This window comes from Helicoverpa zea, chromosome 30 (genome assembly GCF_022581195.2).
Source record: "Helicoverpa zea isolate HzStark_Cry1AcR chromosome 30, ilHelZeax1.1, whole genome shotgun sequence".
Classification (NCBI taxonomy): domain Eukaryota; kingdom Metazoa; phylum Arthropoda; class Insecta; order Lepidoptera; family Noctuidae; genus Helicoverpa; species Helicoverpa zea.
This window is the reverse complement of record NC_061481.1, coordinates 1,831,769-1,859,141: the sequence shown is the minus strand read 5'-3', so window position 1 is coordinate 1,859,141 and position 27,373 is coordinate 1,831,769. Positions and strand designations below refer to the sequence as shown.

General features: G+C 40.3%; 1 protein-coding gene across 1 annotated transcript in view; it reads left to right on the top strand.

Moving 5' to 3' along the window:
• LOC124644428 (mucin-17) overlaps window positions 1–27,373 on the top strand; it is a 53,034-nt gene that overhangs the window by 939 nt on the left and 24,722 nt on the right. The window lies entirely within an intron of this gene.

The window sequence follows — 27,373 nt, the reverse complement described above, 5'->3', positions numbered from 1 at the left end:
GCATATCATCGTTTGCCTAGCCTTTTCCCATCTATGTTGGGGTAGGCTTCCGGTCTAACCAACTGAGTACCAGTGTTTTACAAGAAGCGACTGCCTGTCTGACCTCATCAATCCAGTTAACTGGGCTATTCAATGACAACCGGGACCTACAGTTATCTAAACAAAAAGGTGCTTTTCAGTGGGGCAATAAAAGGCTGATGTTGATGATGAGATCGAGAGGGTAACCTCACAAACACTTCTTCATAATGTAAAGAATAAACTTATTGGTACAGTTCTCTATTGAAACACTGGTAATCAGCTGACATATTGAGGCTGGAAGCAGACTCCAACTATTTGGAAAAAAGTAAGGCTGATCATGATGAGTATGGGGTTTCTTTATAACCACCTTCCCTACAAGGAGGTTGTCAATTTAGATGTTTTTATTACAAACTAGCTGACACCGCAAACTTCGTATAGTTTGAACCTTTCCTGGACCTCTAAAAATATTTTAAAAGTAAAAGAAGCTCAGTCCAGCCATTCTCGAGTTTTATTAGGACTATTGAACATCAGTTAATTTTTATATTTTGATTATGTCATCTCTAGACCTACTGTTACCCAGTTGCCCAAGCAGCGTGATACCCCTTGGTAAGGCTTGGACATCTGGCTTTTTAATACCCATAACAACTGCATCAGGTTACTGACTGCTGACCCTATAGTTGGGAAAGGGTTGGCATATGATGATCAATCAAACTATGCTGCTATTACTTGCCAAGAGCTTCAAAACAAAAAATACTAATTACATAACTTTATTATCTACATATACTTAACATAGAGTGTTTGTCTATCTTATATATCTGATAGGCATATGAAGCACTATATTATATACACTTCTTTGTACATAGAGAGTGTAGACTTGAAATTACCATAATTACTAGGCATCATCCTAGGCTGGGTAGATCTTAGCCTTTTCCCAATTATGTTGGGGTCGGCTTCCAGTTTAACCGGATGCAGCTGAGTACCAAGAGCGAATGCCTATCTGACCTCCTTACCCAGATACCCAACCATCGGATTTATCAGAGTCACTGGCAATGGACTACCCGTAATATCTGTCAAAAATGTTCAAATGCCCTCCAAAACCTGGAGTATCTCACCAACACTCACACATACTCTAAAATGTTGTTAAATATGGTTATAATTATAATTTTGTAAAAAGCTACTGCTAAACGCTCCAACTTCTTATAGCTGTGCCCTATAGGGTCCATATTGATTCATCCTCCTCCGAGCCTTTTCCCAATCATGTTGGGGTCGGCTTCCAGTCTAACCGGATTCAGCTGTGTACCAGTGCTTTACAAGAAGCGACTGCCTATCTGACCTCCTCAACCCAGTAACCCGGGCAACCCGATACCCCTTGGTTAGACTGGTATCAGACTTTCTGGCTTCTGACTACCCGTAACGACTGCCAAGGATGTTCACTGGCAGCCGGGACCTACAGTTTAACGTGCCATCCGAAACACAGTCAATGGTGTCTAAGATATACTTAGAAAGTACATACAAACTTAGAAAAGTTGCATTGGTACTTGCCTGACCTGGGATCGAACCCGTGCCCTCATACTTGAGGTTGGTCCTTTACCCACTAAGCCACCACGACTTATTGATTGACACGAGGGTCCATATTGATTCTAGACTGTAAAATATGCCTCCTGTATATCATATGGAATGTTAATAAAGACTCAAGTATTGAGTTTCTAAAAATTCCGAAAAAATACACTTTTGAATAGGTTCAATTGACCAAGTTCAATTTGGACACACAATTTTGAAACAGTTAAAATAAACACCCTTGACTTGACTAAAACGGACACTAAATTAACATTTACAAAGCTGTCATGTGAACCAGTTTTATCTAGATTTGATGTTAGTCACAGCTAATTTAAAGTCTAGACTATCTAGGCACAGAATAGAGTACATAATACAGTCCTTCATATGCCTATCAGCTGTGAGAGACAGACAAACACTTTATGACAAGACGTAGTCACCTAGTGGGTAATAACCAACCTCTCAAGTAGGAGCGTGGGTTCCATTCCAGGTCAGGCAAGTACCGATGCAACTTTTCTAAGTTTGTATGTACTTTCTAAGTATATCTTGGACACCATTGACTGTGTTTGGGGGGCCATGATAAACTGTTGTGTCGACTGTCATTGAACATTTTTGACGGTTGTTACGGGTAGTCAGTAGCCAATAATTCTGATAACCAGTCTTACCTAGGATTTTCCGGTTAGTTAGTAGGGTTGCCCGGGTAACTGGGTTGAGGAGATCAGATAGTCGCTCCTTGTGGCACACTGTTACTCAGCTGCATTCGGTTAGACAGGAAGCCGACCCCAACACAGTTGGGAAAAGGCTAGACAGATTTTATTTTAAACAGTGTTCTAATTAATACTAAACAGTTACTGTCAAATGCATGATAGATATATTTGCATAAATTATTAATATGGTTATGTTTTTTATATATAAAAATGAGACAATGATGTCAGTTAGCTAAGTGATGACTAAAATTTGTGTATTTTAAGACACAGGAAACTCTGAGTAAGTTGAAATGAGATCATAGATGACGACATATTATCATCTGCCTAGCCTTTTCCCAAATATGTTGAGGTCGGCTTCCAGTCTGTTTACTTACCATAGAAATAACCACTCTGATCCTGATAATATTATAAATGCGAAAGTCCGTGTGTATGCTACACTTTACGCAAAAACTACTGGATGGATTTCGATTAAACTTGGTAGTAATATAGCTTAATATTTGTCAGAATAATATATATAGGCTTTAATGTATCCAGGTACGGGCAGTAGTTCCCACAGGACGAGGGTGAAATCGCGGTTAAACAGCTGTTTCAAAAGCAGTGTATGTCTATTTAAACTGTTTTTTAGGATTATTTGCCCATAGGGACCCTAATAACTACTGCCCGTAACGTTACAAAATAAAGCCTATCTTACTCGGGAAGAGTAAGCTTTCCAACAGTGAAATTTTTAAAAAAAAATTTAATTTAAAAAAAGTATAAAACGGGACCCTATTGTTTTCGCGGACTGTCACGAGGCTGTATCTCATGAACCGTGATAGTTAGAGAGTTGAAATTTTCACAGATGATGTATTTCTGTTGCCGCTATAATAACAAATACTGAAAACTAGAATAAAATAAATATTTTGGGGGGCTCCCTTACAACAAAAGTGATTTTTTTTCTCATTTTCTATCTAAACAATGGTACGGTACCCTTCGTGCGCGATTCCGACTCAACCTAAATAAATAAAATCCTCTTTATAATATTAGCATAGATATGGCTAATATCGGCTACCAAACATCTTGTACCTGATACCTCTAGCTAAATATATTTGCGTGCCAATAATTTACTTTTAAAAGGATGCAATGTATCATAATTATTATTTAAATTATTGTGTTCTGTTCCCATTTGTGTGCACTAGTTCTGTTTTGCGGATACTCCCCTGAGGAGGTATTTTAAGAACTCACTAGCTTCCGGCAGTGGTTTCACCCGCGTTCTGTGTAAACTGCTTCACGCATGGGGATAAAAATTAGCCCGTAGCTTACATCGATAAATGGGCTATCTAAGACTGAAACAATTTTACAAATTGGTGATTGTTTCTGAGATTAGCGCGTTCAAGCAAACAAACTCTGCATATTAATTTATAACGTAGTTTCCGCCCGCGGCTTCGCCCGCGTCGAGTTCGGTTATATCGCATTTCCAAGAGAACTCCTCAAAAAAACTAGCTTATGTTCTTTCTTAAGGTCAACTCTATCACTGTACCAAATTTTATTAAAATCAGTTCAGTGGTTTAGACGTGAAAGCGTAACAGACAGACAAACAGAGTTACTTTCGCAGTTATAATATTAGTAGGGATTTTATATATGTATCTTATAATTTATGTAAACACTGTAAACAATAATTTGAAATGGTATCATACAATTGACTACAAAGGTACTGTATATTTCTAAGAAATAATCTGTACAGACGAGTTCCTGAGAAAGAGGTTCTTGACAGACACACAGACAACAAAGTGATCCTGTAGCCTTCGTTCCTTGGATCCCATGCCTAAAAACCGCTTCCAAAATGGTTCATCCCTTTATGAGTTACGATGCGACAAAAAGACTAAACAAATCATGTTCAATACTTCATAACACACCTTAATATTTGTCAGGTGTGTAAAACTATAAATTTCTACAAAGTATCTACCGTCTAACGTGGTACAATAATAAAAAACAACATTAGGCCGATTGCCAAAAACATTATCAGTAGAATACAGGAAAATACCTATTTAGTGATATCAAAACAATAATAATAACATGAGGTTTATCTTAAAATTTTCCATGTGGTATCTAATCCCACTTTTTTTTAACGACGCCAAAAATCATCAAATGATCCCCTCCCGCTGTGGGTTAGCAGCGGTGAGGGAGTGTCAGTCTCTAACTGACTAAAAACCGTCGTGTTCCGTCGTAGGGCTTTTATGTACCAGGGCCTCGGTAACTCTTTCGAACAATTCCGCAGCCCCGGCAGGCCTTGGCCCTGCTGGGGGTTATCTAATCCCACTGAACCGGAAGGAATCGTGGTGGCCTACTGGGTAAAGAACCAAACTCTCAAGTACCATTATTTATAAAACGGACAAAAAAATCACGTTTGTTGTATGGGAGCCCCCCAAAATATTTATTTAATTCTAGTTTTCAGTATTTGTTGTTATAGCGGCAACAAAAATACATCATCTGTGAAAATTTCAGCTCTCGAACTATCACGGTTCATGAGACAGATTGATGGTCAGCCTGGTGACAGACGGACGGACGGACGAACAGAGGAGTGAATACAATAGGGTCCCATTTTACCCTTTGGGTACGGAACCCTAAAAATCAACTTCTCAAGTATGAGTGTAGGTTCGACACGTCAGGCAAGTACCAATGCAATTTTTCTAAGTTTGTATTTTTTATTTATTTATTTATTTTATTTAGGATCTCCAACAAAAGATGTACACATAACATGACATAGTATGAAAAATAATGGGAATAGTGTCGGTGTACTCCTTCACTTAGGAGACCACAGCATGCACAATATCACTAGCTAACTAAATTACAAAAATATCTACAAATAAAATACAGTTACAAACTAGATACTTAAGAAACAAAATATACATATACAAGCAATTTATATTGGCAAGGTTTTTAGGCACTGTATGTACTTTCTGAGTATATCTTGGACACCAATGACTGTGTTTCAGACGGTACTGTAAACTGTAGTTCCCGGCTGTCATTTGAACATCTTTGGCAGTCGTTACGGGTTGTTAGAAGCCAGAAAGTCTGATAACCAGTCTTATAGGTAGTCCGTGTAACTGGTTTGAGGAGGTCAGATAGTCGCTCCATGTGGCACACTGGTACTCAGCTGCATGCCGTTAGACTGGAAGCCGACCCCAACATTTGGGTAAAGGCTAGGCAGATGATGATTATCTAGATCTGATGCCTTGAAGTCTGGAAGATTTAGCCGTGTTTGTTTTCATTCATAATACAGTAGATAACAGAGGAATTATATATTATCTGATAATTTTTATCGAAACCGGTAGATAGGTGTTACTCACATGATAGTTATTTTTATATAAAGTTTATCTTGCTTATTTTTTATTGGGCATATATTTGTAGAATTTTGTATGGTTAGTCCAGGTATTCCTAAATTCCGAACCCCTTTTTTTTGAGGTGGGTAATCATTAGACTATCCCCTTCATTTGTGGGTGCAGTGGACGGAAAAAACAAACTTTACTGACTACTAGCTGGTCTCCTGCTTCCCGGAGGAACTTCTTCCCGTAAGCGGATGAAATATAACCTATGTTCTTTGAGGATAGTTTAGCTAATGAGCCGTGAAAAAAAAAATTAGTCGATCAAGTAATGTCGGAGCTCTAAAAAGCTGGCAGTACAAAGTGGGCAAAAATTAAAAAAAAAAAAGCTCAATGGCCGGCGTAATATGTCATCCTTTTCCATTTTCCCCTTTCACTTGTCATACTGACACTCACTCCCTTCCTATTCATGTCATCTTTCACGCAATCCATCCATCTTTTCTTAGGTCTTCCTCTTCCTCTCCATCCATCTACATTCATACTAAGCACACGCTTTGTTTCATGCGTATCATCCCTTCTCATTACATGCAGAGCCTATTCGTGTCAAAAAAATAAATCTTTCCTCTTTATAAATTGTAGAATAGATTCTGTTGACTGATTGTTTAGAAACTAAATGATCCCCGGTGAACATATGCTATATTTTATCCCGGTACAGGCAGTAGTTCCCACGGGACGCGGGTGAAACCTCGAAACGGCTAGTACATAATAATCACTACAAAATCGGTGTGTGTTGCCAAAAAACACGTCTAGGTGAGAAAACATAGGAAAATACCGGGTTTGTGTGTGCTAAATATATACACAAACACATTAAATAATATTATTCATAAAGCTAATTCTGTATTACGTTCGTTTTGAGGGAAAGCGACATTTCTCGCGGTCGGGTTTTGGATGGGTGACCGAACTTTTTAGTTCTTACGCGAAATTCTTGGTTTTAATGTTTTCAAGTAACTACTGAACTGATTTAAATGTAATTCGGTACTTATGTGTATAGTCTAGAAGCAATGAAAGGACATAGGCTACTTTTTACCCGGGAGTACGGAGAAGTTTCCGTAGGATGTGGGTAAATCACCTGGTGGCAACTTTACTGCCAAGTTTCATACAAATCCATCCAGAAGTTTTTCCGAGAAATGGGAACAAATATACATACGAACTTTGGCGTTTATGATATCAGTAGGAGCTATATTACTTTCAAGTTTCATGAAAATCCATCCAGTAGTTTTTTCCGTGAAGGAGGAACAAACATCTATACATACAAACTGGCGTTTACAATATCAGTAGGAGCTATTCAAGTTTCATCAAAATCCATCCAGTAGTTTCTCCATAAAAGAGGAATAAACATACAAACTTGCATTTATGATATCAGTAGAATGAAATAAATCTCACGTGATGTCGATGTTGTTCTTATCAACGAAAATTGTGTCAATGTCAACTCGGAAACGATAAAAATCGCATACCCATTGATATATTAATCCCTACTTCCTACCTAATATTATTTATTTATTTTCTTTGGTTGGGCGAGAGAGGTTGCACAATTACAAAAGTATATAACATTTTTAGGGATAGTTTAGGTGTGCGCCTGCCAGCCTTTTCTCAACTTTTCTAACTGGATGCAGCTGAGTACCAGTGTGCCACATGGAGCGACTGCCTATCTGATCTACTCAACCTAGTTATCTGGGCGTCCCCTTGGTAAGACTGGTTGTCAGTCTGGCGTCTAGACTACCCATAACGACTGCCAAACATGTTCAAATGACAACCGGGATCTACAGTTTATCGTGCACTCCTAAACACAGTCATTGGTGTCCAAGATGTACCTAGAAAGTACATACGAACTTAGAAAAGTTGCATTGGTACTTGCCTGACCTGGAATCGAACCCTCATTCACACTTGAGAGGTTGGATCTTTTCCCGCTAAGCCATCACGACGCTTATGACCTAGTAATGGCGTCCACGGCCGATTTCGGCCACGGCGGCTGCTCTCATTTAAGAAGATCAGCCAGCTGCGCAGGACATATTATAGTGCACGAGCATTTGCGCAGACACAAGTGCACTCCCCTATTCCATCACTCTCATAACCCGATGGGACGGCAATCCGACACCACCGGAAAGAGATCAGGCGCAGGACCGATATTTAAGTGACCCAATATAACATTGTTAGTCAAAGGAAAAATCGTATACTTAAGATTTTCCTGAAACGCATACAAAGGTTTTTTTTACTGCAATTTACAATCGCGTGAGTTTCTTAGAATTGATGTTGCTATATATAAGTAATTACTTGTTTGTTTGTGTGCTAATGAATGATCAGATGACTGAGCTTACTCACACATGCTTCTCTCAATGTGTGGGTGTAGTGTTAGGCAATCGTAGTGGGTAGAAGGTTTCTTCTTCGAAAAAAACTGGTCAAATGCGAGATGGACTGCTTAACAAAGTTCCCCGACTTTGTTGGGGTCGGCTTCCAGTCTAATAGGATGCAGCTGAGTACACGTGTGCCACATGGAGCGACTGCCTACCTGACCTCCTCAACCCAGATACCCGGGCAACCCAAGACTGGTGTCAGAAATACTGGCTCCTGACTACCCGTAACCAGGCCTCTGTCACTCGACGTACTTGCGCGCGATAAATGCCTACCGCTCGCTGGGTTACCGGTAACCCCACGCGGCTCAGGGCTTTCAACAGTCACACGCGCCGCGCGCGCTCCAATATTATTATTTTTATTTCGTGGCATGTTATGCTGTTGGTTTTTATTAGGTTTTTTAAGCTACCTAACAAACTGATGGATTATTTTGAGTTGTGTTGGTTTATATGCGACTATTGTAAGATTTAGAAACATTTTAGATTTATGAACTTATCTAGTAATTCTATTTTTTTTTACATAAATTAATACTTATCTACTTTATGATTTTAACAACAGAGAACATTAGGTACTTATTTTACTTTAGATACCTACTTAGTTATATGAATTGTATTGTGAGTTTTGTAGCTCAAAACACATCTCAAGTGTAAGTAGGTATAGTTCTGGTCCAACTTAATGACGACTCGGCACATTACGCGTGTCGCTACGCAGAAACCAATTTTAGGTAAGTATGTATCAACACTCGACGGAGTTGTACCATATGGGGTATGGCACTTGTGCTCGAAAAATAGTTGGAAACCGCCTTTGATTTTGACGAAAGCTTTACTTAAGTACTTACCTATGCTTACGTATTAGGTAATATTTAGTAATATGTACCCATACTCCATTTTAGTAGGCAATACAATAGTTAACTAAAGAAAAATATTCTTGATATTACTTTTTATTTAAAAACTCAGTTTTAAAAAAGGCTATCTTAAAATAAGCTTAACTTTGTTTTCCTACTTAAATATTAATAAATTGTAAGAAGTAACCCTAAGCGCGGCCACGTCACGGTTGCGGTCACTGAACTGTGCGCTATCGCATTGGAATAACAATCAAGCGCTCGAACTTTTAAGGTTCATTTTATAACGCAGCTAGGAATTTGTAGGTAGTTGGGGAACTTGTAGGTGCTTATAACAGTAGGTATGGACTTTTTTGTATGGAGTGATTTATCTGTTACGTAGTAACTATTATATAATCTGTGCCGTAACGATTGCCAAAGATGATCAAAGTCAGCCGGGACCTACAGTTAAACGTGCCCTCCGAAACATGTCCAAGATATACTTAGAGAGTTTATACAAACTTAGAAAAGTTGCATTGGTACTTGCCTAAAGTGGAATCGAACCCACGCACTCATACTTGAGAGGTTCACAACATCAGTGGTTTGCCTTAAATCAATGATTATTTAAAATTCTCATTCAATTTTGATTTGTTTACGTATACCTCTATTCTAATACATACTCCTATAGCGTCTATTTTTGTATCTGTATGCGTGCAAATGATTCCGATTGGCTGTGACGTTCGTGTGCGTACGTCAGTCAGACTGCTTGGCGACTTGAGTGGGTATATTTTTTTTAGTTTTCCTCTATATCATGATGATATAGTTTTCTTAGATATTGTGACGTGTGTGATGGCCTGGTGACCTTTTCCCAACTATGTTGGGGTCGGCTTCCAGTCTAAACAGATGCAGCTGAGTACCAGTGTTTTACAAGGAGCGACTGCCTATCTGATCTCCTCAACGCAGTTACCCGGGCAACACCTTGGTGAGACTGGTTGTCAGACTGATTTCTGAGTACTTGGAATGATTGCCAAAGATGTCTAAAAGACAGTCAGGATCTACATTTCTCGTGCCTTCCGAATCACGGAGGAACTCGTCATGTTAAAACGGTCAGGCGTCTACTGAGCCAAGCGTGGCTTAACCTTATGATCGATCGACCCGTGCGGCTGTTACTTAGGGTGCGTCTACACGGTGCAGGTAGCTTACGCGTGTTGAGGCACATGCGCAGGTTACATGCCTTAAAAAAAGTGTGGATCGAGTGACTCCCCCTGCGGGGCCCAATAGGGCCATGGCCTGCCGTGGCTGCGGGATTATTCGAAAGAGTTTCTGCGGCCCTGGTACATAAAAGGCCTACCACGGAACACGACGGTTTTTAGTCAGTAAGGGTCTGACACTCCCTCAACGCTGCTAACCCACAGCGGGAGGGGTCACTCGATGATTTGTGACGTCGTTCGAAAAGGATCTAGCGACTCGCGCATGTACCAAAGTACAATACACACCCGCGTGCTCTTGTCACTAGCGCATGTTAACTAGCTCCGTGTAGACGCACCCTTAGCCACGAGCCACGAGCTCCATAGCATGTGATGATGGTAATTATAGATACTGATTCACGTATTATATGTGACCATATGTGTCGGAATTTGCAAAGTCATTTGTGCGTCTCAATTATAATAGTATTTCATTGGAGTTTTTCTAAACCATATGACTTCGATATTCCAAGCTTGGTTACTCATCATCATCATCATCATCTTCCTGCCTATATCCATTTTTTCTTCGACTAGCGGTTTTCCATGATTTCACTCGCTTCTCGGGGAAATAGTAGATTCTCATATGGGGATTGTTGTTTTCAAATTGATTCACGTGATCCTGTAGTTACCTCCTAAAAACTCACAAACTACCTCTATTATAATAAACTAGCTGTTTACCTTAGATCCACCCGAACTACTGCCCGTACCGGGATAAAATATAGATTCTATAATTTTTCAAATCGGACCAGTAGTTCCTGAGATTAGCGCGTTCAAACAAACTCTTCAGCTTTATAATATTAGTATAGATGACTGTTCAAGCACCAATATAGTTTCTGACTACTCGCAGAAACTGTCAGAGCTATACAAATGACAGATGACGTGCACACATAGGCCTCATTAGCGAGACCTTGACTAATTGCTCAGAGGTCATTGCCCTCCACTCTTGGCAGACTCTTTGGCGGCTGACCGAAGATGTTATCTTTCTATGTTATATTATTTATTTGTCCTTTGTAATTGTATGCGTGTGTGTGATAGGAGTTTGAATGTGCTTTTGAACTGACTTCCCAAAAAGGAGGGGTTCTCAATTCGGCCGGTATGCTTTTTTTTCTATGTATGTACATACATCGATTACTCCGAGGTTTATAGACCGATTTACGTGATTCTTTTTTTGTTCGACGCGGAATAGCTGCCAGTTGGTCCCATAGTCATCAGGTCAGGATCTGATGATGGAAACCTTGAGAAATCGAGGGCAACTTTCGAAAGTTGTAGGCATACATAGGGTAAAAACTTGACACTCAGGTGTATGCCTGAAACCACTATTCAACAGTGCAGGTTTGGAGCTGACCTGATGATGGAGACCAGAGAGGGTAGGGAGGTATTATTATTGTAGAAAAGTTTCTTTTTTATCTCTGGAACTACTGAATCGGTTTTAATGGAGTTTTCTTCATTATTCAACATTATAAATTATTTGTGATACAGGCATTATGATAATAGACATAGTTGTATTTAGGATTTTTATTTGCCTCTCCTTACAAAATGTGCTGTATAACATTCAAAAGGATAAACGGTGATCTGTAACACAGGGGTAACCTTAAACAGACACCATTCTCTTACAAAAGCAACCTGTATTGTAATGTACTTAACACTGTAATTGAAGAGAAAATAAAGATTTTTATTTACTATTATTTTATTTATTATAATAAAACTATACGTACCTACATATGTTTGATGCCGTTACGAGCCTGATTAACCGATTAACCATACATATATATATTACCCTTAACGATGATATAATCCAAGTGAAACCAAAAAAACTCGCTAGCTAATTACTTTTGATCACGCACCGACCGAAATAATTCACTACAATAATTAAACTGAATTGCTCTAAATAACTATTAATTGTTAAAAGTATCACATCTGACGTAGGTACTTGATAAGGTTATTTACTACATTATAGTTTTAAAAGTAGTAAATACATCATCATCTGCCTAGCCTTTTCCCAACTATGTTAAGGTCGGCTTCCAGTCTAACCGGATGCAGCTTTGTACCAGTGTGCCACAAGTAGCGACTGCCTATCTTACCTCCTCTACCCAGTTACCCGGGCAACCCAATACCTCATGGTTAGACTGGTTGACAGACTTACTGGCTTCTGACTAGGTACCCGTAACGACTGCTAAAGATGTTCAATGACATCCGGGACCTACACTTTATAGTGCCATCCGAAATACAGAAGAACTCATCAAAACCGAATCAAATAGGTTCATTCGTACGTTCAATTAACATTTAGGACAAACTGAGAGTATCCTTTTTTTGAAGTCTGTTAAATACTGATAATGTATGGGATCACACACCTCTATTTATTTATTTAATACTTTATGCACAATTTTGTACAATGGCGGACTTAACGCTCTAGGCGTTTTGATCCCAGTCTGCCTTTGAGTCGTGGAGAAATAGCAGTAGTAGGTGCAAGATTTTTAAATACAATTAAAGTTTATAGATACCTTTATCCAGTATTTGACCAATTTTGAAGGTCATAGTGGTCATCGTAGACTTATAATGGGCTGAACTACCAATGTTGTGGGCTTTATAACAGGTTCATATACCTTCAATGTAGGGACATTTAGGACGAGAAGGCTATTATCATAAGTTTCTACATTTTTTATTCTGAAAACATTTGTTTATTTTTATTTGTGGTGAATAATGATGGTGTATCGATTTAATAATGGGGTTTCTAAGTTAGAGGACAAAAAGTTTGACAGCCAGTCTTACCAAGGGGTGCAGGGTTTACCCAGGTAACTGGGTTGAGAATGTCAAATAGCCTGGCTTCAACCATTTGTCCACCATGGGTACGCGCGTCACAAAAGGACCACAAGTTCTTTAGATAAGCGCTAAAAAATTAAGAAACGATAGCTTTAACTTAATAATATTGGATACCATGGCGCAAAAAATATTTTTGGTGTAGCTTAGAAAAATAAAAATGGTGGTTGAGATGAACTTTTTTTTATATTCCGTATGTTCAAACGACTGCACATCAACCCACCTCAATCTGTCAAATGACTTCAATAGATTTTCAACCTTATCACAATAGTGGGAGGTTAATATGCGATTAGTAAAATTTGACAGATTCGGGTAGGTTGATCTGCTGTCATTTCTCCATTATAAAATGCAATAAACAATATGAGAATTAAATAACTCTTTATACCCAGTGGAACTCTTAAAACCTGGAGCCCACATGTCACCACTCAGTGTCACATCACCGCACATAATCCCTTTCGTAATTAAAGATTAGTGAGCAGTAAACATATTCGCGGTCGATGACTAATAGTTAGAAATAGTAACAGGTTCACACGTCTTTGGAAAATACTCCGCTTTTAATAATAGGGTTTTATGTCTACGGGATTGTTGGTTTTGAGAATATCGGGACTTGAATTGCGAAGGAAGTTTGGTCGGATTGTAGCTGAGTAGCAGCCGCAAGCATCGATTAAGAGGGTAGGGCTCCAGGGAACATGTCTAATGAGGAGTCCCGGCCGTCATTTGAACATCTTCGGCAGTCGTTACGGGTTGTCAAAGGAAAGTCTGACAAACAGTTTTACAAAGGGGTTGCCCAGGTAACTGGTGAATAGGTCAGACGGGCATGACGTCGCTCCGTATGACACACTGGTACTCGGTTGGTTACATCCTGTTAGACTGGAAGCCGAATCCAACTTAGCTAGGGAATGGCCTGCAGGGACTAGTCCAAGGAGTCAAATTACTAACTTCATCGGAGCAAAGTTATTTAACGTGAACTGTAGGTTTTATCCATTTGTTTTGATTCATTATCCTTCAGTCCTTTACCGTACTTTATTGAAGTCGGCGCAGCATATTTTCTTCCATACATTTCTATCTGCCTATATACCACAATCAATCCAAATTTTGATCGTCCTCTTCCTCTATATCCATGCACGTTCATGCTCAAGCCACACAACATGAAAATCTCTTGCGATTACAAAGAAAAATCTTGTTCTCAGTCTACTAGGCACGTGATGACCAGTGGGCGTACAGCTCAACGTATGTTAACAATGTGTGCTCTGGCACAAAACATGGCAGTCAGCCATCTCAGGTGCTGTGTTGCGTTCCACTTGACTCATTCCTGTGTGTGATTGAGTACATTTTCATGGGACTAATTATTGGAGCTATATTTTTCTGATGAACGGGGATGTAATTTTTAAATGCCGATCACACTGATGTTAAAATCGAACTTGTCTAAAATTTTAATTCGATTGCTATCGACTCGCTAAGAAGTCCCTACGTCCCTTATGGACACACTCAGAGACATTTATTGGTTACTTAAGCCGTTCTTTCTATGAGAATCTGTCACTAATCACTAAGGAGTAAGTAATCATTAAATGTTTCTGAGTGCGGGGGTTAGTGAGAATGGTTATCAGACTTTCTAGCATCTGGGTAAGACTGTTTAAGATGTTCAAATGACAGCCGGGACGTGCCTTCCGAAATACGGAGAAACTCATGTTAAGATGGTCAATCATCCATGGAGTGGGGTAGCGCCGTGAAGCTCACAATAGTCAAACTTCACATCTCAACAACAGAACGGATTTTGATGAAATTTTGCAGTAATCGGGCGAACATGCAGGTTACCTTTATCCATGTACGGGCAGTAGTGCCCTAGGAACGCGGATAAAACCACGGGCAATATCAAGCTAAGTGTTTATTCCTGAAGAGCGAAAAGACATTACATTGTTTATAGGCATTTTACGACACCACAATTCAAGGGTACCACTACCCCTCATGCAAATTGTACGACCATGCTCAAGGCTGGACCCAATTACATACATTTTATACGTTCAAACTTTACTTTTAATTCCAGCCGTTTTATAGTCCAGTGTAGGGCTTGCCTCTTTTCATATAGAGAAGGAATGAGCGTTTATCAACACGCTTGCTTAAATCGAGTTGGTGATTTCAGACTTAAGTCCAGGTTTCCTTATGGCATTTTCATTGGTTTCCAAGATACACTTAGAAAGTACATCTTACTATTGGCTAGGTCAGGGTCGGCTTCCAAATGCAGCTGATTGTCAGAGAGTCACATGGAGCGACTGCCTATCTGACCTCCTCCTTCAAACCAGTACAATTTTGAAGTTCGAAATATTTGTGTGATCCCATAGCGACTTAATATGTTAATATTGCAATTTCCCACATCCAAAGCGTCTTACATCACTGCAAGATTTGGGACACATTAAAGTTATCAGAAGTGCCCACCTGATGATTCATCTAGCCCACAGTCTAGATCTAACACTGACAACCATGAAAACCAGATAGAACACATGTCTTACCGTTAATGAAGGTGTTGACGTTATAATAAATCATAATTTTATATGGAAACTATTGGACTCCTGCCAGACGCTGAGAGTAGTGGCCCCTTAGTTAGAAGGAAGTGGACGTTAGGTGTGTTATGATGTTATAATCAAACATCATTTAGATAATTTTAGATTATTTATTAGGAGCACAAACATGATTACAATCAGTCAGATCTAGAATCAGCCATAGACTCGTTTTAGGCATCGTTCAGACCAAACGTATTGTCGGCCGCTGACTGTGAGCGCGCGTTACGCAGTTTATTGCTTTTCCATATATATTGAAATTGTCGTTCACACCGAACCGACTATACGCTGTTACGTCGTCTGTTGTAGCTGACTCTCAGTGGCCGATTATTTTACTACGCGACTATGCACGGCGGACGCGGATTGGCTACGCGGACGCAGTTGCCGAATAGCGCCGCTCCGCCGCGTACGCACCGCCGCGCCTCGGTACAGCACGTCGATAATAAAATTAGTGTCCCTTTTATATAAACTTAAACGTATTAAAGATAGTAACTCATCGAATGTTTTACTGTCATACGAAAATATTTCTTGAACTTATTTGGATAAAGTGTATATTCGACATATAAAGTATGAAATTGACCAAGAAAACATCTCTTCAAATTTAAGGGATGTACCTACCCACAATCTCTTCTTTTTATTATTTTCGTCTTCCTCTAGAGCTTCGCAAATGGCAACTATCTGAATGCGCATCATTTTAATAGAAATATCAGTAAAACGTCTGATTTGAAAAAAATAAATTACGCTAGTTTTATCGTTTATAAAATACTACGAGCAACTTCAAATACTGAGCCCTTTTATGTGTAGAATAGTCAGCCGCTCAGCGTACGCATCTAGTGTGAACCTACAAGAGCCTATTCTTTTGTTCACACATGTAGCGCATCGTACGCTATTGCCTATTGTCGGCTTGGTGAGCACGCGTACTGCAGATTGAGTCGACGTTCACACTGGGGCAGACAGTGAGTATACTCACAGTCAGCGGCGGACTATACGTTTGGTGTGAACAATCCCTTAGTAGTGTAGTTCCTTACTGCTAGTGTTGTCACCAACTAACTAAACTATCATAGATTATAATATTAAACTTACTAATACAACAAGGTGTTCGAGTGCGTTGCCTTGCCAGATTTGTGGGTAATTAGCTGTTACTCACGTCCCGCAGGTGGATAAAAAGAAACCTGTCTATGTATATGTTATGGACCATGTGATTAATTCGGGCATTATAAATAATGCCCGAGCATTATGAATAATGTCTAGCTTTATCGGGCCAAGTGATTAATAACTATCTTAACTTCATTATTTATCACATTGCACGGGCATTATTATATTGCTACATGACAGTTGGGCAATTTGATAATAAAGCAAAAAATTGAAGTTAGTGACGAAAACGTATCCCACGTAACGGTTGCCCGGGTAACTGGGTTGAGGAGGTCAGATAGGGCAGTCGCTCCTTGTAAAGCACTGGTACTCAGCTACATCCGGTTAGACTGGAAGCCGACCCCAACATAGTTTGGGAAAAAGGCTCGGAGGATGATGTGACGAAAACGTATCGCTGCAAAACCGACTCCACGTAGTCTTGTCTGTCCTACCCCTAGAGTGCAATTCAAAACCGCGTAAGTGTGGAGGGGCGAGGCGGCCTGCGAGCTGAGGCGCAGGTAGTTTTAACGCTCGCCGACGCGGCTGAGGCTGGCCGGCTGAGCCGGCCAGCAAGCCGAAGCTGCGGCGGTGAGCGTGAAAACCATCTGCGACGATAAGCTCGCATGGGACCGCCGGAGCCCCGCAGCACCGGAGCCGTGACAGAAGCCATGCTTGCTGCATGTTGCTTGCTTACATTTTAAACGTACTGAGTTAAAAAATTAGAAGCTAAATAAATAAATTTTATGATGTCATTTAATAGTATTTTAGAAGTTTACTGTTAGAATGCATGCTACAAATTTAGATGCTAAAAAATAACCATCATGCGGAGTTGTATTTAGAGTGGTTTACTTAGAAGATAACGAGTGGCTGAGATAGTATTATTTAGATGCTCGTTAATTGTGGCTGACTTAGTAATTAAGAAGGCAACATACATTATTCGGGGCGAATAATTATATTAAAAAGGAGCCTGTTTAATAAGCACCCTTTAAATATGACTTTCCTTAACTTTTAAATGCAAAAACTAGTGGATTTTTAAGGCAGAAGTCCTTCATAATTAATCCAAATCATGAGGCTGATTATTTAAGTGGTTTAATATTTAGTTAATTTTAAATTAAATGGCAATAACAATAAAAAATTGAATATAAATATGTTATTACGTTGCTTGTATTACTTTGCCCAAAAGGTCATGGGCAATATGTATAGTGCCCGGTCAATTTGATTATTTGAATAATTATTATCAAATTGCACTCTCATATTGGGCATTTTTCATAATGACCGGGCATTATGTATACTGCTCAATTTATCACTTGGTCCATAACATATATATGTATTCGTAGTTTTCTATCAGTTTTACTCGCGTCCTGTGGGTTTCGTGGGAACTACTGCCCGTACCGGGATAAAATGTAGCCTATGTTACTCGGGAAGAATGTAGCTTTCCAACAAATAATTTTTCAAATCGGTTCCGATACAAAAAGTGTTTTCTCTTTAATATACTGGTATAGTTCCCCGGGTGAGAAGAAATCGGTTTGCGAGTTTTAAGAAAATTTCAAAATCCAGACTGGAGCCTGGAAGTTGGTGATTGAAGCACCCATGCATCGGAGAGCACGTTAATCTCGTTCCTACTTGTGATCTCTCTCCGGTGGTATCGGATTGTCGTCCCATCGCGCGCAGAGAGTGAAGGAATAGTGAGTGCGCTGTGTCTACTCAAATGCTTGTGCACTATAATATGTCCTGCGCAGCTGACTGATCTCCTTAGTGAGAACAGTCTCCGTGGTCGAAAGTCACCAAGTTTCAAAAGTTTCTTTGGGAAAATTGTTTGTAATCAAGAGTAGTCATGTGTTTAAATACCGGTCACTATTTACCAGTCACCCTATATTGTAGGAACCTTCCATATTTACCTAAAACCCTTAGCTCGAAACAAACTAATTGACATATCATGTTACCACTCGGATAGTGAAATAATTTCAAGGGCTTCCGCGTTAGTGACCTCATCGAGTGACCTTGAAATGGTTCAAGTTCAGGGGTCCGATTCTCCTAATTTTACTTAAGCGACATACGATTCACGTTCGACTCGATTCGACTGAGATCCAATCCCGACTCGATTACGATTGAAGCGTATGTGACATTCCGCTATTTTTTCTTTGAAATAAACGTTTTTATCCTTTTCTGTCATTCAATAATGAATCATTTTGTCTGCAAATGATTTACGATTGCTAAATGATTGTACAGCAAACTACCGTATAGACCAAAATCACCAAAATAGCAGACCAATCGCACACCAATCAAATGTCAATCGAATACGATTGGTCTTTTATTAGTAGCAGAATGCCCGATATGGTTAAAACTGCTATTGCGATCATATTGCGATTCGATTTCTATTCGAGTTTGACATTATTAACTTAGGAGAATCGGGCCCCAGGTTTATTGTGTGGGGGTTGTAGGCACGTGTAAGGGCCAGATTACACTCAAGCGTAGCGTAGTAGAGAAGTTTTTAAACAACCAATAGAATTTCATTATTTAAACATCTAACTATTTTAGTCTTGCCTCCCCACTCAGAGACATTTGATAATTGCTTAAGCCATTCCTTAGTGAAGGATTTGTATGACATTCCGTCACCAAGGAGTGACTTAAGTAATCATTAAATGTCTCTGAGTGGGGAGGTTAGTCAACAATAATAAGTATTTAGTAACATAGTCAATAAGAGTTTCGTCTCTCCTAACCCACTTATTTTGCTGTGCCCGACAGGGTCTTTGTCTCCAATAATACTGTAATAATAATGTCGGGACACCTTTTTCACACACGGTCGGTTAGCCCCATGGTAAGTTATTTATTATATGTGTTATGGGTGCTAACACAACTGATAAACTACATATAGCTACATATATGTACATATTTATAAATACATATCATAAGACCCAGACCACGGCCAACAAGCATGCTCATCACACAAATGTCGACCGAACCGGGAATCGAACCCGGGACCTCAGGTTCGGCGGTCCGGCATGATGACCATTGCGCCATCGAGGTCGAACTATTTATAAGTACTACCACCTAAGAATACATGTGGAAAGCAATAAAAGTATTGAGTATCTTGTCTCCATCCACTCAGTAGTTTGTCACCACTAGGCACCCCACTAGGGCAGTAGTTAATGAGTATCTCATAAACTGTGATCGTAACTGTGGTGGTTGGTTTGACAGTTATGGCCTTACTACAAAAACTTTAAACCCTGTTTTACACTTGTCTAATAAAATTGTGACTGCAAAATGAACCATATGTCAACGTCATAATTTGTCATTTTTTTAGACAAGGCATAAACTGACGTTTAAAAGTTTTTGTGGTAAGACGGTTACAGTCTTACCACAAAAACGGTTCATTATGCAGCCAAAATTTTATTAGACAAGTGTAAAACAGGGGTTAAAGTTTTTGTAGTAAGGCCATTAGAGTTTAGGCAGATTTTTGTTGCCGCTATAACAGCAAATACTGAAAATTAGAATGAAAAGAATATTTCTTGTACAACAAATGTGATTTTAGGCCATGTTGCGGATGTTTTTTTCATTCTATCATAGTCAAGATGAATTCACAATATTCAAAATGTAGAAACAAAAGCTACTGCAGCACGAGTGCGAGGTGAGAAGGGCAAACTTCTGTAACAAATCTATCCTTTGTTTAGCGATTAAAGATGGTTTGACATACGTATTTTACATAGAGTTTAAGTTAAAATTTCAACTCCAATCGCAAATCTACGGACAGATAGATAGATAGCTTATAAAAATTCACTGTTATTTCACGAGAACTAAATGCATGTTTGTTGCATTTGTAAGTATTTAAACAAACCGTCGATATGATCAATCCACGTGGTGCAGCACCCTTACTGTCCTTGACCCTGAGCTCGAAGGTCATTCGGTGATGTCACTGAGGTTTCCGCTGATAGTGTCGCTAGGACGCTTGCACGCGAACTGTGCATCTAGAGTTTACATGTCATTAGGAATATAGTGTACAGTAGACTGCACATCAGTGGTAACTGTCATGCACCTTAACTCAATAGTAATAAGCACGATTTTCCTATAAAAACAGTTACCTCTGACCTGAAGTTGACTGTACTAATACTAGCTGTTTCCTCGGGTCCTAGGGAAACTACTTTTCGCATATGGATGAAAAGTAGCCTTTATGTGATTCTGATATAAGAGTGTCAAGAAACAAAATCCATTGAGTACTTTTTGCGTACAGAAGGAACAAACGTTCGTTACAATATTAGTGTGATAACAGGAAAGGAATAGAGCAAGCATATGTTTATTTTTAACCAATTTCCCCAAAAGGCGGAGGAGATGATAGGGTGTTTCGGAGGGCACGTTAAACTGTAGGTCCCGGCTATCATTGAACATCTTTGGCAGTCGTTACAGGTCAGTCAGAAGTCTAACAAGTCTTACCTAGCAAGAGGTTGTCCGGGTAACTGCGTTGAGAAGGTCAGATAGGGCAGTCGCTCCTTGTGGCACACTGGTACTCAGCTACATCATGTTAGACTGGAAGCCGACCCTAACACAGATGAAAACAGGCTCGGGAAGATGAGTTTTTAGGATAACAAGCAATCTATTATAGTCAGCCTTATTCTGTTTACAATGTGTGCACAGATAACAGATCTGCGGTATGTATTAATAATGATCAGCAATTGTGTTTTATCACGCGCTTCTTTTGTCCTGTGGTGGTTATTATACTTTGTTACTGTGTCAATTATTATATTGCCTCGTTGGTCTAGTGGACGCAAGCGCGGCTGCTGAGCACGAGGTCTCGGGTTCGATTCCCGGGACGGGCCGAAATCGCTTTGTGGGCTTTCTTAAACTTTCACAAAGCAGCCCGTAGTCTGGAAGTTGGTGATTGATTCACCCGTGCATCGGAGAGCACGTAAATGTCGGTCCTGCGCCTGATCTCTTTCCGGTCGTGTCGGATTGCCGTCCCATCGGGTTATGAGAGTGAAGGAATAGTGAGTGCACCTGTGTCTGCGCAAATGCTCGTGCACTATAATATGTCCTGCGCAGCTGGCTGATCTCCTTAAATGAGAACGGCCGCCGTGGCCGAAATCGGCTGTGGACGCCATTTTATTGTGTCAATTGAGCTAAAGAGCCCTTGGCTAAGTAACAACTGTGTTGATCGGTCAAAGTCAAAGGCAAAACTGTTTATTGGAAATAGGCTAATTATAACGGAAATATATGGAGTTGCAAACTGCCCTATACCTATAGTTTCTTCTCCATAAGACGAAATCCTTAGAACCTTAATAGCTATTGACGTTTCGTAAGGAGGACCGGTATTTATTTCATATAGATAGACCATCAACTTCCGAGCCTTTTTCCCAACTATATTGGGGTCGGCTTCCAGTCTAACCGGGTGTAGCTGAGTACCAGTGTTTTATATAGACGAGAAAGTAAATATACTTACCTTTGAATTTGGAAAGCACCCCCGTAATGTCCCCCTTCTTACCCCCGCAAAGGTTTAACGGTTATGCCGCTTGTTCGCTTGGTCTTTGTGATTGGGAAACCTCTCGCGGGATGTCCTGTGGTAGTAACTGGGATCGCCCAGTTCTGATCCATGCTGTTACTTGGCCTCAATGGCCACAAACTCCTTACCGATTTAGTGAGCATTTAAGAGCGACAACCCACAAAGCGATAACGGCCCGGGAATCAAACCCGAGACACAGTGCACAGAATTCGCGTTATGCGACTACTAGACCAACAAAACAGTAATTAGTATTTACAAGAGTTCCATAATGGCTCACGTCCAGAAATAACAACAAATAAAAGCAAATAATATATGTAGGTCAATCGTTGTTGTTATTACATTCATAACATTTGCATTGTAAACGATAACTCTGTGGTTAGCGAAGCGACGTGTATGTAACTAATTACTGTTACAGCCTTTGTATCGTCCCACTGCTGGGCTGCGGCCTCCTCTCACACGGAGAAGGATTGAGCGTTAATCACCACGCTTGCTCACTGCGGGTTGCTGATTTCAGACTTAATAGTCCAGGTTTTCTCAAAATGTTTTCCTTCACCTTTTTATCAGCCATTGGTGTCCAAGATATACTTAGAAAGTACATACAAACTTAGAAAAGTTGCATTGGTACTTGCCTGACCTGGAATCGAACCCACACCCTCATACTCGAGAGGTTGGTTCTTATGTAACTAGTGTTAGCTGCAATTTCAAATGCGTCCCGAGGGAACTACTTTTCGCATCTGACACACACAGTGAAAATCTAGCTTTTTAATTCAATTTATCTTATTTAGTAAAAGTAACAAACTACAAGATGGCTAACGGCCAGTTTCTTCATCAAAAGTTAAAGTTAAAGTAATGTCTAAAGTAAAAGTAACGGTCAAATACGTTTTTTCAAGGCTAAAGTGACAGCAATACTAATAGAAAAATTTAATTTGACCGTTACTTTTACTTTAGACATTACTTTGACTTTTACTTTGGCTTTAACTTTTGATGAAGAAACTGGCTGTAAGACATTGAATACAGTTAAGTTAAGAAACAGAACACAAATCTAGAGTCCCATTATTCCTGTACACAACATTCAATAATTGATATGCTTCGTTGTTGAATTAATATGGAATTACTAATGATGAAAGAGTTTTTAATCTGTCTAGTAGTTTTTGAGTTTATTAGCTACAGACATACAAAAATAATTATTTACTTCTAGCTTTCGCTAGCGGTTTCGCCCGCGTTCCATGGGAATTTCTCTACGCCCGGATATATAAGATCTGCTGATAGTCTAGAAAGACTATTATAGCCTTCTATTATTTTCTTATTATTATAGAATTCTTTCAGTGTTTGATAGCCTATTATGGTTCTCTATAATAGGCTATCAAACACTGAAAGAATCTTGATGTGATGTGTCCAGTCATCATATTAGCGCGTTTTCAAACAATCTCTTCAGCTTTATTATATTAGATGAAAAATATTTAATAAACCATGGTACGGGTAATAATTCCTTCAGGACACATTAAAACTAGCACACAATAAATCAAATACGCTACTGACCTATTTTCCTATGTCCTTAAAGCATGACTCAGTCTCACCAAGTAGGTTTACAACCCCCATTGCAAATGCACGTATATCGGGCACAGTGATGTCATATATGACGTCATAGAAGTACATTATGTTCAAATAGAGGTTTGTGGGCACTGGCTGTTTTATGCGGTTTCGTCTGCGTTGTTTGGGAATTAACATAAAACCATGGACAGCAAAATGACTAGCGCAGTTGTCCTAACGCAGAATCTCCTAAGAAGGTAGCGCGCCAAAATAAGGCGAAGAGGAAAGTTACTAGCTCCACCCTTGCACGCCCATTGTTTTCGAAATAAAATCACCAACCAATCAAGACCAATCTTTGACGATTAGTTTTGATTTGACTAGAAGCCCGAAAGTTTCGTTAGTTCTAGTAACTGATCACGCGTAAGGTGCGTAGCTTAACCTACAACAAGGCGCCTGACCTACCTTCCCTATGGCATCTCTGCTATCTTTCCTTCTTCCGTGCATAAAACCCTATTGGATCATTTGTTGCTGGATAGTTTCTTCCACAACTTCTTCATTCTTTTTCGCAGCAAAATCAAAATTTCTAGGCATTGATCATCAGTTACTAAACAGCTTCTTAAGTTATTTAGACACTAGCCGTTTCGCGTGACTTCGTTCAACTATACATATAAAAAAAATACACGATTTGACTTGATATCTCCTACAGGATTTCTACTAGAAATACTTGATATCTCCTACAGGATTTCTACTAGAAATACTTGATATCTCCTACAGGATTTCTACTAGAAATCGAATCAGGAGTTACCGGGATTCCCGCGTGCAATACAAACTTCCAGCTTTATGATATTAGTACTAAAGTATATGTAGACTAGCCGTTCCCCGCGGTATTACCCGCGCCCGGTGTATTTTTTGCTGCTCTGGTACATGGTGAGCAGTAGCGTCTACCTACACTTGGTATTGGTATACTCATATAAGTTATGCAACCCTGGTACATGGTGAGCAGTTGCATCGAAATTTCGTTATTGGTATACTTTACTAAGGTGAATTATGCTGTCCTAGTACTTTACTTTTGTTGTTCTGCGGCATTCCGTAAAGTGGGTTTTGTCTAATCACTCCCGTCCCGGGAATCTTACTCGCAATTTTTTTTCCTTATTTGCTCACCGTTTAGACCTACCCTGGACTACGACAAACATTTTAAAACTAAAATCAGCTCAATCGGCCCAGCCGTTCTCGAGTTTTAGCGAGACTAACGAACAGCAATTCATTTTTATATATATATGGAGTTCTATGTTGAGATTTAATGACGTCTTAAAAGGAATGGTGGCGTCATAGATTTTATAAGCTGTTCGAGATTTATAGGAACTTGGAATTTAAGTGCCTTGTTGGTTATTTGCATCGTGCACTTTTGTTATTCTAGAAATTAAGCTAAAATTTTCCTCTTCATATATTTTTTTCCATTGGACAGCTTTTTTAGAATAACATTATATTAACTTTGGTTTTATATATCAAATCTATGTTAGCATAACGTTTATATCTACGGGCCATAGCTGCTACTAGAAACAAACTTAGTTATATTTTTGAGAATAAGAATAAAAAAGATTGTATTGTAGCATCTAAGCGTACTACGCAGGCCTGAATAGGACTGTATTTAATAAAAATGCTTCAGCAAGATTGTAAAAGTATTTGTAATCTGTCAGACCATTTTTGACGGAGAAAAATTAATAAAATATAAAATAAAACACGCACACAAAAAGGTAGGAAGGTATAAAGGTTTTAGTCCGCCACATGTTCCCCCCGGCCAGACCGTGACTACGGTCGATAAAAATCGGGGAACTTTACACGACGCCCGCTTCTCGTTATTTTCGCCCCAGATGTCGTATTGGTGTTAGTAGTGTCAGCTCTTGTGATTTCATGCTGCGCCTCATCACGTGCTATGAAAGCTGGTTTGAGGCGGTCGACTGACACGTTGCTTGGCTTTCCCCGTATCTCGATCGTGAAATATTTTTCATGCCTCTGTAGAACCTTGTAGGGCCCCGCGTACGGTGGTTCCAGTGAACGTCGTACATGGTCTCGACGGAGGAAGACGTGGGAGCAGGAATGAAGATCTCGCGGCACGTAGAAGGGCGACGTGCTATGCCATGCTGCAGGTTTCGGAGTGAGGCTGGCCATGTGACGTCGTAAACGATTTGCGTACTCGGTGACGTCAGCTGTGGTGAAATCTACTTGCATAGATATGAACTGACCGGGAAGCTGTAGTGCTTCCCCGTAGACGAGCTCGGCTGGCGTAGCTTGGATGTCTTCTTTCCACGAGTTACGCATGCCGAGTAGTACCAGTGGAAGAGCTTCCGTCCACTGCGAAGAGGTGTGGCACATGATGGCGGCTTTCAGCTGCCGATGCAGCCGTTCCACCATGCCATTCGCTGCTGGATGGTAGGCAGTGGTGCGAAGATGCTCTGCCCCCAGCAAGGCAGAGAGAGCTTTGAACAGGTGACTCTCGAATTGGCGGCCACGGTCAGTGGTCACCCGTGCCGGACAGCCGAAGCGGGCCACCCAATTGGCCACCAGCGCTGCTGCGCAGGCCTCCGCCGTGATGTCCTTCAAGGGGTAAGCCTCGGGCCATCGAGTGAATCTATCGATGACGGTAAGACAATACCTGTAATCAGACGAAGGGGTTAACGGTCCTACGATGTCGAGGTGGATGTGAGCGAAGCGAGAGGATGGGGTTAGGTAAGAGGAAGGTGGGGATTTGGTATGGCGAGTGACTTTAGAAGTCTGACATGGCAAACACTGCCTCGCCCACTCTCTACAGTCTTTGCGGATCCCTGGCCACACATAGCTTTGCGTCACCAGTCGCACTGTAGCTGAACATCCAGGGTGATGCAAATTGTGCAACGATTCAAAGGCTTGCTTCCGGAGTTGTGGTGTCAAATACGGTCGGGGCGTAGCCGAGCTAGTGTCACATAGAACTTGTGCGTTGCCAGTTGGTGTAGCAACCTTTTCCAGCTTCAGTGAGGACCCATTTCGAATGAGGTCTTGCAGTTCTGGATCTGTTTCCTGGAATTTTGCAAGATCTTCAAAGTTTATTGTCGGTGACACTTCCTCGATTCGTGACAATGCATCAGCAACCACATTTTCCTTGCCCGGGATATACCTTATATCGGTAGTAAATTGCCCTATAAAGTCTAGGTATCTGAATTGCCTTGGTGAATAGCTGTCTCTGTTCGACTTGAAAGCAAACATCAGTGGTTTATGGTCGGTGAAGATCGCGAAGTCTCTTGCCTCGACCATATGTCGAAAGTACTTCACTGCTTCATATACCGCTAACAACTCGCGGTCGTACGGGCTGTATTTTCTTTGAGCACCATTTAGTTTGTGCGAATAAAAGGCTAGAGGTTCCCAGTTAGCTTCTCTTCGCTGTTGCAGGACAGCGCCGATAGCAGTATCAGACGCGTCAGTAACGATGGCCAACTCAGCTGAAGGATCCGGATGAGCCAGTAGGGTTGCGTTGGATAATGAAGTCTTGATGTCTTCGAATGCTTTGAGGAGTTCTGGAGTCATATTGACTGGATGTGCTCCTTTGATTTTCGGACCGGCTAGTATTGCGTTCAATGGGGCTTGTAATTTGGCCGCGTTTGGGACGAATCGACGGTAAAAATTAATGACACCTAAAAATCTACGAAGGTCCTTGACCGTCTTGGGAACTGGATACTCTTGGATAGCCTGTATCTTGGTACTTAGAGGTTTTGTTCCTGCAGCTGACACATGGTATCCTAGAAACGTTACCTCTGACTGTCCGAG